Source organism: Eptesicus fuscus, chromosome 2, assembly GCF_027574615.1.
Source record: "Eptesicus fuscus isolate TK198812 chromosome 2, DD_ASM_mEF_20220401, whole genome shotgun sequence".
Classification (NCBI taxonomy): domain Eukaryota; kingdom Metazoa; phylum Chordata; class Mammalia; order Chiroptera; family Vespertilionidae; genus Eptesicus; species Eptesicus fuscus.
The window spans coordinates 18,796,153-18,808,093 of NC_072474.1; the positions used below are offsets into that span (position 1 = coordinate 18,796,153).

At 36.9% G+C, this 11,941-nt stretch overlaps 1 pseudogene; it reads left to right on the top strand.

Moving 5' to 3' along the window:
• The first annotated feature begins 10,293 nt into the window (after positions 1-10,293).
• LOC103292649 (tubulin alpha-1B chain-like) lies at positions 10,294-11,558 on the top strand (annotated as a pseudogene).
• Positions 11,559-11,941: the final 383 nt, after the last annotated feature.

Consider the following 11,941-nt stretch of genomic DNA (forward strand, 5'->3'; position numbering starts at 1 on the left):
ACAATAAAAAACACTATGGAAAGTTTCATCTGTAGACTAGGAGAAGCAGAGGACCGAATTAGTGAATTAATTTATTTTTATTATTAATTAGTGAATTAATTAGTGAATTAGAAGACAGGGCAGCAAAACACACCTGAACTGAACTGCAATTGGAGAAAAAAGTTAAAAGACAGGCGAAAAGCCTAAGAGAGCTTTGGGACAACATGAAACAAAGCAACATAAGAATAATAGGGGTGCCAGAAGGACAAGAAAAGGAACAAGGGTTAGAAAACCCATTTGAAGAAATAATGTCAGAAAACTTCCCTGATTTGGGTAAGAAAAAGGTCACACAAACACAGAGAGTCCCAAACAAGATGAACCCTAAAAGACCCACACCAAGACACATCACATTCAGGACAAAGAGAGAATCTTAAAGGCTGCTAGAGAGAGACAGAAAGTTATATACAAGGGATCTCCCATTAGATTATCAAATGATTTCTCAACAGAAACTCATCAGGCCAGAAATAAATGGAAGTTTACAAAGTGATGCAAAGCAAGGGACTGAATCCAAGAATACTCTATCCAGCAAGGCTATCATTCAAAATTGAAGGGGAAATAAGGAGCTTCACAGACAAAAACAAAACAAAACAAAACAAAACAAAACAAAACAAAACAAAATAACCTAAGGGAGTTTATCATTACCAAGCCAGCAATGCAAGAAATGCTAAAGGGACTGGTGTAAAAAGAAGAAATAAAAAGGGAAGAGGGAACACAGGCACAAAAAATAAAAGTGGCTGCAACTACTCTTCAATAATAACTTTAAATGTAAATGGACTAAATGTTCCAATCAAAAGACATTGAGTGCCTGAATGGATAAGAAAACATGACCCATATATATGCTGTCTACAAGAGACCCACCTCAGAACAAGGGAGCTCACACATACTGAAAGTGAAGGGATGGAAAAATATCTTTCAGGCAAATGGAAATGAAAATAAAGCTGGGGTAGCAATACTTATATCTGACAAAATAGACCTCAACATGAAGGCCATAACAAGAGATAAGGAAGGCCACTTCTTAAGACTAAAGGGATCGATACAACAAGAAGATACAACCCTGATAAATATATATGCACCCAATGCAGAAGCACCCAAATAAATAAAAAAAACTCCTGGAAGTTATCAAGGGAGAGATCAACAACAATACAATCATAGTAGGGGACTTTAATACCCCACTGACATCACTGGAGAAATCCTCTAGACAGAAAATCAGCAAAGAAACAGCAATCTTAAATGACTCACTAGATCAGATGGACTTAATGGCATCTTCAGAACATTTCACCCTAAAGCCATGCAATATACGTTCTTCTCAAGTGCACATGGGACATTTTCAAAGATAGGCCACATATTGGGTCACAAGCAAAGTCTCTCCAAATTTAAGATTATTGAAATCATATCAAGCATCTTCTCAAACCACAATGGCATAATATTAGAAATAAACTACAATAAAAACAATCCAAAAAATTCAAACACTTGGAAGCTGAATAGCACGCCATTAAACAATATTGGGTTACCAAAGAGATCAAAGAAGAAATTGAAAACATCCTGAAAACGAATGACAATGAAGACAACAATCCAAAATCTAAGAGACACAGTGAAAGCAGTACTGAGAGGGAAGTTCATAGCTCTACAGGCCTACCTCAAAAAAACAAGAAAAAAATGATAATAAATTGTTTCTATTTTTGCCATTACTGTAAAAAAAAAAAAAAAAGGAAAGATATCTTTGTAAACATATATTGTGACCTGTTTCCTCAGAAGTGGAATGATTAAGGCATGTGTATACACATCATTAAGGTTTTGACATATATGTCACATTCTTATTCTTAAAGGTTTAGCAGTTTATACTCCCCATCAGTATATTAGGATTGTAACTTAAAATAATAATTTTTATAATTCTAATATTAATTATTTACTATGTTGTGCCAGATGATATACTAAACACTTCATAAGCAATATTTCATTTAATTCCCTCAAAAACCCTGTGATGTGATTGCAATATTATCTGCAAACACAGATGAGAAAAATCGTCTTACAGAAAATAAATGTTTTATTTAATAAAAATATATAAATCAGTTGCCTTCGCCAGTAAGAGGAAGGTCTAAGAAGCAAAACCAATCTATCTGACTCTAGTAACTCCCCAGTTTCATCAGTACTGTACTGGTTATTATTGTTTCTTATATCTTTGCAAATTTGATAGGCAGAAATAGATTATTTTAATGTACCTTTTTTTCTTTTATTAAATTTATTGGGATGACATTGGTTAATAAGATTATATAGGTTTCAAGTGTACAATTCTATGATACATGATCTGTATATTGCATTGTGTGCCCACAACCCAAAGTCCAATCATCTTCTGTCACCATATATTTGACTCGCTTTAATTTTCATTTCCAGGCTTAATAATTAGTTTGGACGCATTTTTCTATGTTTATTGGCCATTTAGAGTGCATTATCTGTCTCTGTTCTTAGTCTCTTCTGCTATTGATGTTCAGCACCACAACAATTAAATATGGAAGCTGCCATGTACTTATGATTCTCATGCAGATGCCCAGAAACCTAATCTAAGATTTGAAACAGACACTTCTAATTACTCAATGCAGCCAAATTTTCAGAATTGTCTTATCTCCTAAGCAATATGCATGCTAATTTTATGAATCTTTTTTCCTTCAGTAACATTGTAAACTATTTTGATTGAGCGATGTCCTAATATTTTTTAAATTAAATCCAACTTTATCGCTCTAAACAAATCTTGACGTTTTTCTCTCAAATTGTAGAAAGAAAGAATAAAAGAGAGAAAAATGCAACCTTGGGCTCGCCATCACCTTTGTGTAACCACTAAAAGCTAAAATGTCACAGCAGCCCAGCCCTGAGAACAGAGCACGGAGCAAGAACTCACGAGGTGCCTGGGTGTGGCGACAGGGAGCAGGTAGAGAGAGGACTTGTTTTGCACTGTGAACCAGTCATTAGATGTGCAGAAACATTTACCTTGGAAATAAGCTGAATATGTGGGATGGATAATTATACGCTGAGGAGCTTAATTTAGGATAAGAGAAGCTGCTAATTTATGGCAACACACAAAGCTCCAATGAGGCTGTGCTGTTGGGTTCAAGTACTCCATGGTCTGGGGCTGAGTCCAGGATCAATTGATTAAGTATAGATCATGTTGGCAAAGAGACTCTATTATCAGCAGCTTGAGTCTGGAGAGTAATTAAGAGCAGCTTCCGTATCCAATATTTCAAGTTCTAAATTTAGAATTTGAATACTATGGGGAATACCCTTTGGCACCCCAACAACTGCTTTGTTTGTTTGTTTTTGTTAAAGAGAAAGGGAAAACTTCTTTCCCTGAGACCCAGTTGTTAGTCCCTCAGCTCAGAGGATTTGTGCATTTAGATGTGTTGATCCTTTAATAATTAAAAGCATTTTCCCGATTGTTGACCTCCAGCCTTACTCAACTTACCAGCAGTCACAGTCAGCAGTGTTTGTGGGAAAACCAAGCTGAAGGGAGTTAAACTGTTTAGAGAGCAGTATTAGTGCGGATGAGGAATCCACAGCCACAGCTCCTTCACCTGCTTGTGAGCTGCCACTCACAACAGCCAAGTGGCTGGTGAAGCACATACACGGGAGTTACTCTGTGGCAAAGTACCCCCTGGGTTGCTGGAGGAATTGTGTCCCACTGGGAGCTTGAGTTTAGATATTCTGTAATTACTCTCAAGTCATACCAAAATTAGAGTTGAAGCTGCTTCACTCAGATTCCTAAGGAAGTATCATCAATATGCAGCTGTGAGCAAAAGAACGTGGTTGGTCTCTTTGAAAAGCTTTACAACAAAAAGTAGCCAACTAGGATGACCTTAAAGCCTTTGAAAAGGCAGTTTACGAATTGTTATAAGTGCCTCCAAAAAGAACTTAGGAAAGCGTGGTCAACAGAATGCACACTATCACAAGTGCAGCGATTGCTGCTGTCCAGTGGGCCTTAACTGGCAGGCTAGGGAAGGAATTATCACTACCACAACCCACCAGGGTCTGGGTAACCTGGTGATTCTGCTCTTCTCAGCTAGGGTTCAGGGAGCCGCCCAGCTGCCAGGGACTCAGAGTAGGATCAGCTCAGCCCCGCCCAGCTGTTAACCTGGATAAATCAAGATAACTACTTTATTTTCCATCAGGAGGGAAAAGGAGACTGCTCAGATCCTAGCGGAATGTGAGTGTCCACAAATATAGTGTTTTATTGAGGTCTGTGAACACAGGTGGATGGGGACACCTACTCTTTTTAGGATTCTAAGAAGAAGAATCTAGTAAATGATCCAAAAGACCAACTCTTTCAAAGGTCTCTCCAAAGAAAGGTTACTATGTCCTAGATTAGTATCAATTTCATCCAGTGAATAATTTGTTGGGAAGCATTATTTTTAAAAATACAATTTGTGTTATCAGTCATCTTTCATAAGCAAAAACTACTTCAAATTTTAAAACAAAACAGAACATTTTTCCCCTCAGAAAATAACAACTACTATAGATTTTGATATATTGTTCTATTGCTTGGAAATTATAAATTTGATATATTGTTCCACTGCTTGGAAATTCTAAATATATCTGAATTCAATTAGGGTCATCTTTACCCAAAATTATATCAAGTATGAATACTGTGACTACATTTTTATTGCCAAGAAAAAAATAATTATATGTAAACAAATGTAGCTAATCAAAATCATTAGCAGAACTTGCTAATCAATCCCTTAAATCCTATTTGGCCATCCAAAAACCTAAGAGTGTGTAGAGTGGGGGATACCTCAGAAAATATCAAAGATTGACAAAGGGGTGACAATTTCCATGAGTAATATTTGCAAATGAGAAATTAGAGAGGCTGGTATCAATTGCTAACATGCTAGTTTCTAAAATATCATGAACAAGACCAGCCTCATGATTCTTTAAGATGCTTCTAGCAAAGCTTATCTATTTATAGCTTCTGGTTGCCACTACACCAAGTGGCTGAGACAGGGAAATACGATCTAAAATACTTTTGCATTATCTTTTTTCCTCAGAGGCAATGGGGTTTAGTCTTCAAAATCAGCTCCTCAGCCAGTCTCTCCTATTGACCCTTCCTCAGTCAATTTAAGAAGCCCCCTCCAACCTCAGGATGCATTGACTTACATTCCCAGCACTTTAACCTAATTCCCTTTTGAGCTGTTATTTATTCTAAATGGGAAATGCTCTGAAAAGATCTGATACAAACAAACATTCGAAAGGAGTAAACAATGAAAAGCAAGGCACAGAGGTGGTGAATTGTGAAAACAGCAGGAAGAGCAGAAAAATACTGGAATAAAGATGGGGGGAAATAGTAGCTATACATATCAACATTTATTTTGTGTGAAGAAAAGCATCTGGGCAATTGCCAGACCCAGACAGGTCTGCGAATAAAAGAATTAATCAGTAGGGAGATAATAGAAATAGAGAACTAAAAACTTCATCAGGGAAATGTATTTCTATCTATTTCCTAGATATAAGGAAGATTTTTTTTTTAACATGTGAATATACCCCAGTGGGAGTATATTCAGAGGAAGCGTACTGGAAGGTTGGGAAGTTCCCTGTGGCCCAGTGGTAATACGGCCCGCCTCACTGCAGTGTCAGTGGATTTCACCTGCAAAGCTAGAACTCCCATCCATGCCCAAGTGTAACAAAAAGCCTCCTGCTCTGGTGTCAATTGAGGCCAAATGGGGAATCTGCACTGCTCCTTCCACCTGGGAGTAAGAAGGTTCCCTTCCCCTGCCAGAGTTCTGGAAGAAACTGCCAGCAAAAATGGAAGATTTAAGTAAGATCTGGGGGCTCCTAGCACAATATGAAAATGCTTAAATTTCAATTTAAAAAATCACCCATTATACCAAGAACCAGGAAGATCTCAAACCAAGTGTAAAAAGACAATCAATGGATACTAACAAGTGACAGACATGTTGGAATTTTTGTGCATGAATTCACCGTTTAAAATGGGCTCCAGGTGTAATGCTGAAGTTTTGTCTCATGTTCCTAAGTGCTAAAAGGCTGCGATGTGCCTTATGGAGAAAATATATGTTTTAGATAAAGTTCATTTAGGCATGAGTTATAGAGATGTCAGCCATGAGTTCAAAGTTAATGAGTCCACAATATATATATTAAATAGGATGTACTTCAACAGAAACATACAACATAAACAAAGGAAGGATAAAAATCACATAAACACATTGAGAGACACAGAAAACATTTAACAAAATTCAGCACCCATTTATGTAAAAACTCTCAAAGTTGGAACAGTAGGAACATACCTCAACATAATAAAGCCCATTTATGACAAACTCACGGCTGACATCATACTCAATGGGAAAAGCTAGAAATCAGAACAAGACAAGGATATCCATTGCCATCACATTTATTCGGCACAGTATTGGAAGTACTCGACAGGGCAATCAGACAAGAAAAAGAAACAAAAGGCATCCAGTTGGGAAGGAAGAAGTAAAACTGTCATTATTTGCAGATGGCATGATAAAGATAACTCTAAAACTCCACCAAAAAAGTTATTAGAACCAATACATGAATTCAGTAAAGTAACAGAATACAAAATTAATATTCAGAAATTGGTTGCATTTTTATATACTAATAATGAACTATCATAAAGGAAGACTAAGAAAATAATACCATTCATAATTGCATTAAAAAATAAAATACTTAGGAATAAATTTAACCAAGGAGGTAAAAGACCTATACTCAGAAAATTACAAGACACTGAAGAAATTGAAGAAGATACAAATACATTGAAGCATACATTGTGCTCATGGATATGAAGGATTAACATTGTTAAAATGTCTATACTACCCAAAGCAATCTATAGATTCAATGCAATACCTATCAAAATACCAATAGTATTTTTCACAGAACTAAAAAATTAATCCTAACATTTACATGGAATCACAAAAGAACCCAAATAGCCAAAGCAATCTTGAGGGAAAAGAACAAAGTCAGAGGTATCACACTCACACTACCTGATATTGAACTATGCTACAAGGCTATAGGAATCAAAATACTGTGGCTTAGTTGTTGAGCATCCACCCATGAACCAGGAGGTCATGATTTGATTCCTGGTCAGGACACATGCCCAGGTTTTGGGCTTAATCCCCAGTAGGGGGAAGGCAGGAGGCAGCTGATCAATGATATTATTTTTTTTTTAAATAGCATGGTACTAGCATAAAAACAGACACATAGATCAATGGAACAGAATACAGAGCCCAGAAATAAATTTATGCCTATGTGGTCAATTAATACTTGACAATGGAAGCAGGCATGTACAATGGGGTAATATACATTCTAGTCAATAAATGGTGTTGGGAAAAGTGGACAGATACATGCAAAAAATGAAACTAGACCACCGCATACAAAAATAAACTCAAAATGGAAATAAACAAAAAAATAAACAAATGGAACTATATCAAACTAGAAAGTTTTTGCAAAGCAAAGGAAATCAACAAAACAAAAAGACAACCTACTTAATGGGAGAACATATTCACCATATATCTGATAAGGTGACTATCCAAACTTTATAAAGGACTGAGACAACTTAACACCAAAAAAAGCAAACAACCCAATTAAAAAATGGGCAATCTAAATAGACTTTTCTCCAAAGAGGATATATAGATGGCCAATAGACATATGAAAAGATGCTCAACCTCACTAATCATTAGAGAAATTCAAATTAAAACCTCAACGAGATACCATCTCACACCTGTCAGATGGTTATCATCAAGTGTTGGCAAGAATGTGGAAAAAAAGGAAACCGTCATGCACTGTTGGTGGGATTGCAAATTGGTGCATCCACTATGGGAAACATGGTGGAGGATTCTAAAAAAAATTAAAAATAAAACTCTCTTATGACCCAGCAATTCCATTTTGGAGTACTTATTCAAAGATATCCAAAACACTAATTCGAAAAGATATATGCATCCCTATGATCATTGCAGCATTATTTACAATAGCTAAGGTATGAAAGCAACCTAAGTGCTCATCAATAGACGAGTGGATAAACAAGTAGTGGTACATATAAACAATGGAATATTACTTGGCTATTAAAAAGAGTAAAATTTTACCATTTGTGACAGCATGGATGGACCTAGAAGATATAATGCTAATTTGAGGGGGAGGGACAGGGGGAGTCAAACAGAGGAAAACAAATACCATATGATTTCACTTAGATGTGAAATTTAACAAACAAAATAAGCAAACATAACAGAAACAGACACAGATAGAGAGGAGGTCCATGGTTCCCAGATTGGAGGGGATTAAGTGATCTGGGTGAAACAAAGCAGAGGGATTAAAAAGTACAAATTGGTAGTTAAAAAATTGTCACAGGAATGTGCTAGTTAGCACAAGGAATATAGTCAATGATGTTGTAATATTTATGGTGCCAGGTGGGTACTGGGTTAACTGAGAAGGTCACTTTGTAAATTGTATAAGTGTCCTACCACCTTGCAGTACTACTGAAACTAATATAATATTGAATATCAACTTGTAATTGAAAAAAATAATATTAAAAACCTGGGAAAAGAAAAAAATCAGAAGCATACATAAATACATAAATACATAAATCAGTGTTATGTTTTGATTAGTAGACAAAAACACAATCTGCACCTCACAGGAACCTAACTGGATATTTCTTCTGAGAGCAATAATTTGGTATATGCTAATTCAGCATTCAAAGAAAATTGGTAAAATATAATTACTGTGAATAATGAAAATCAATTGTATATTATAAGCCATGGAGGGTAAAGAGGTAAGATTTCTCTTTACTTAGTCTGATAAAATGATGACACCTAAATATTAAATGTCATACCTAGAGCAACAACTAAGTAAGCTTTATAAAGGGATACATTCAAAACTACTATACAGAAAAATCAAAATAGAATTTTTTAAAATGTTCAAGTAACCCACAGGGGGGAGGAGGGAAGGAGGGAGGATGAGAAATGAAAACTGGAGAGGAAAAACAAAACAAAAAATAAAATAGCCTTGATTCCTAACAAATCAATAATTACATTAAATATAAAAGGTCTTTACAAATCAATTAAGAGACAGAGATCAGCAGAATAAGTTAACAAACATGACCCAACTCTCTACTATTTACAAGAGACTCACTTCAAATATAACAATATAGGTAGATTTAAAGTAAAAGGATTTAAAAAATATATCATGTAGAGTTGACCCTTAAACAATGTGAGCACTGACCCCACACAAAGTTGAAAATCCATTAATAACTTTTGAATCTCCAAAAACTTAACTATGGTTAAGGGAATTGGTTCCAGGAAATAAAAGATCTGAATATGTGGAGAGACACACCAGATTTCTTGATTGGAAGACTAAATAAAGACATCAATTCTTCTCATACTGATATACAGATTTAATATGATTTCTATCAAAATTCCAGGAAACATTTTTTTGTAAACATACTGAAGATTATGCCAAAATTTATGTGGAAAAGCAAAGAAACTAGAATATTTAAAATAATTTTGAAAAAGAAGAATGAAAATAAATCCAGCCACTGATTTCAGAAGATACTAACTGTAATTAAAACGGTATGAATAGGCAGGCACATAGATCAATGGAACAGAATAAAAAACCCAGGAAGAAACTTGCACAAATACTCCCAACTGATTTTTGACCAAGGGGCAGAAGCAATAGCAATTCAATGAAGAAAAGATAACCTTTACAACTGTAGCAATTGAATATCCACAAGCAAAATAACAAATAAACAAACTTCAATCTGTCCACACTTCATACAAAAATTAACTTAAAATGTATCACAAACTTAAGTGTAAAACTATAAAAGTTTTTAAAAAATAGAAGAAATTCTTCAGGATCTAAGAAAAGAATTCTTAGATTTGACATTAAAAGCACAATCCATAAAGTAAAAATTGATAAATTGAACTTTATAAAAATTAAAAACTTTTGCTCTTGTGAAAGATTCTACTAAAAGGATCAAAAGACAAGCTATAGACTACGAAAAAGAATTTTGCAGACCACATATTTGACAAAGGACTAATATCTAGACTATATAAAAAACTCAAAACTCAACAATGAAAGAGTAATTTAAAATGGGGGGAGGAGGAGGACTTATATAACACTTTCAACAATAAAGATTTTTTTAAAAATTCAATGTGAAAGTGCATTACTTACCTTCACTCTTAGCATATTGGGCACAATAACCGGGACCTAGTGTCTACTCCAGTTGCCTGTGCTTTCTAACCCTCAGCCATGGGTGAGTACATCTCCATACATATTGGCCAGGCTGGTGTCCAGATTGGCAATGCCTGCTGGGAGCCCTACTGCCTGGAACATGGCATCTAGCCCGATGTCCAGTCTTGCCAAGTGACAAGACCATTGGGGGAGGAGATGATTCCTTTAATACCTTCTTCAGTGAGACAGATGCTGACAAGCATGTGCCCAGGGCAGTGTTGGTAGACGTAGAACCCCGAGTCATTGATGAAGTTCACACTGGTACCTACCGCCAGCTCTTCCACCCTGAGCAGCTCGTCACGGGCAAAGAAGATGCTGCCAATAACTATGCCTGTGGACACTAAACCATTGGCAAAGAGATCATTAGCCTAGTCCTGGACCAAATTCAGAAACCAGCTGACCAATGCACAGGGCTTCAGGGCTTCTTGGTTTTCCACAGCTTTGGTGGGGGAACTGGTTCTGGGTTCACCTTCCTGCTGATGGAATGTAACCAGGGCAAGAAGTCCAAACTGGAGTTCTCCACTTATACCGCCCTCCAGGTTTCCACAGATGTAGGTGAGCCCTAAAACTCCATCCTTATGACTCACACCACCCTGGAGCACTCTGATTGTGCCTTCACCGTTGCCAATGAGGCCATCAATGACATCTGATATAGAAACTTCCATATCGAGTGCCCAACCTACACTAACCTTAACCATCTAATTAACTAGACTGTGTGTCCCTTAGGTTTGATGGAGCTTTGATTGTCGATCTGACTGAATTCCAGACCAACCTGGTGCCCTACCTCTGCATCCACTTCCCTCTGGCCACACATGTCCATCATCTCTGCTGAGAAAGCCCACCCTGAACAGCTTTCGGTAGCAGAGATCACCAGTGAGTGCTCTGAGCCAGCCAGCCAACCAGATGGTGAAATGTGCCCCTCGCCACAGTAAATGCACGGCTTGCTACCTGTTGTCCTGTGGTGACGTGGTTCCCAAAGATGTCAATGCTGCCAGTGCTACCGTCAAGACAAAGTGCAGCATTCAGTTTGTGGACTGTGTGAGGCTGGTAATGAAAGTGCATCCTGGACAGCCCACAACTATTGCTGAGGCCTGGGCTCGCCTGGACCACAAGTTTGACCTGGTATATGCCAAGCGTGCCTTTGTCCACTGGTACATGGGTAGGGCATGGAGGAAGGAGAGTTTTCTGAGGCCCATGAGGACATGGCTGCCCTTGAGAAGGATTATGAGGAGGTTGATGTGGATCCTGTTGAAAGAAAGGGTGAGGAAGGAGAGGAATACTAATTACCATTCCTTTCAGCACTGCAACATGTCTACTCAGAACTTCAGGCTCAACAGCTAAAAGCTTTCTGGTAAGATTTTATTTGTTTTTACCTGTGATCATGTCTGTCTTTTTCATGTATACCTATACATGAAAAAGTAAAGGCATTGAGAAATTTTTAAAAATCCAAGGAGAACATGGGCAAAAGATGTGATGAGACATTTCACCCAACAAGATATAAAAATGGCAAAAAATTATATGAAAATATGTTCAATGTCATTAGCTATTAGAGAAATACACATTAAAACCACAATGAGAGATACATAATGACAACACCAAATGCGGCCAAGAAAGCTGAGAAATTGGATCACATGTGTTGTTAGTGGGCATGTAAAATGATACAGCA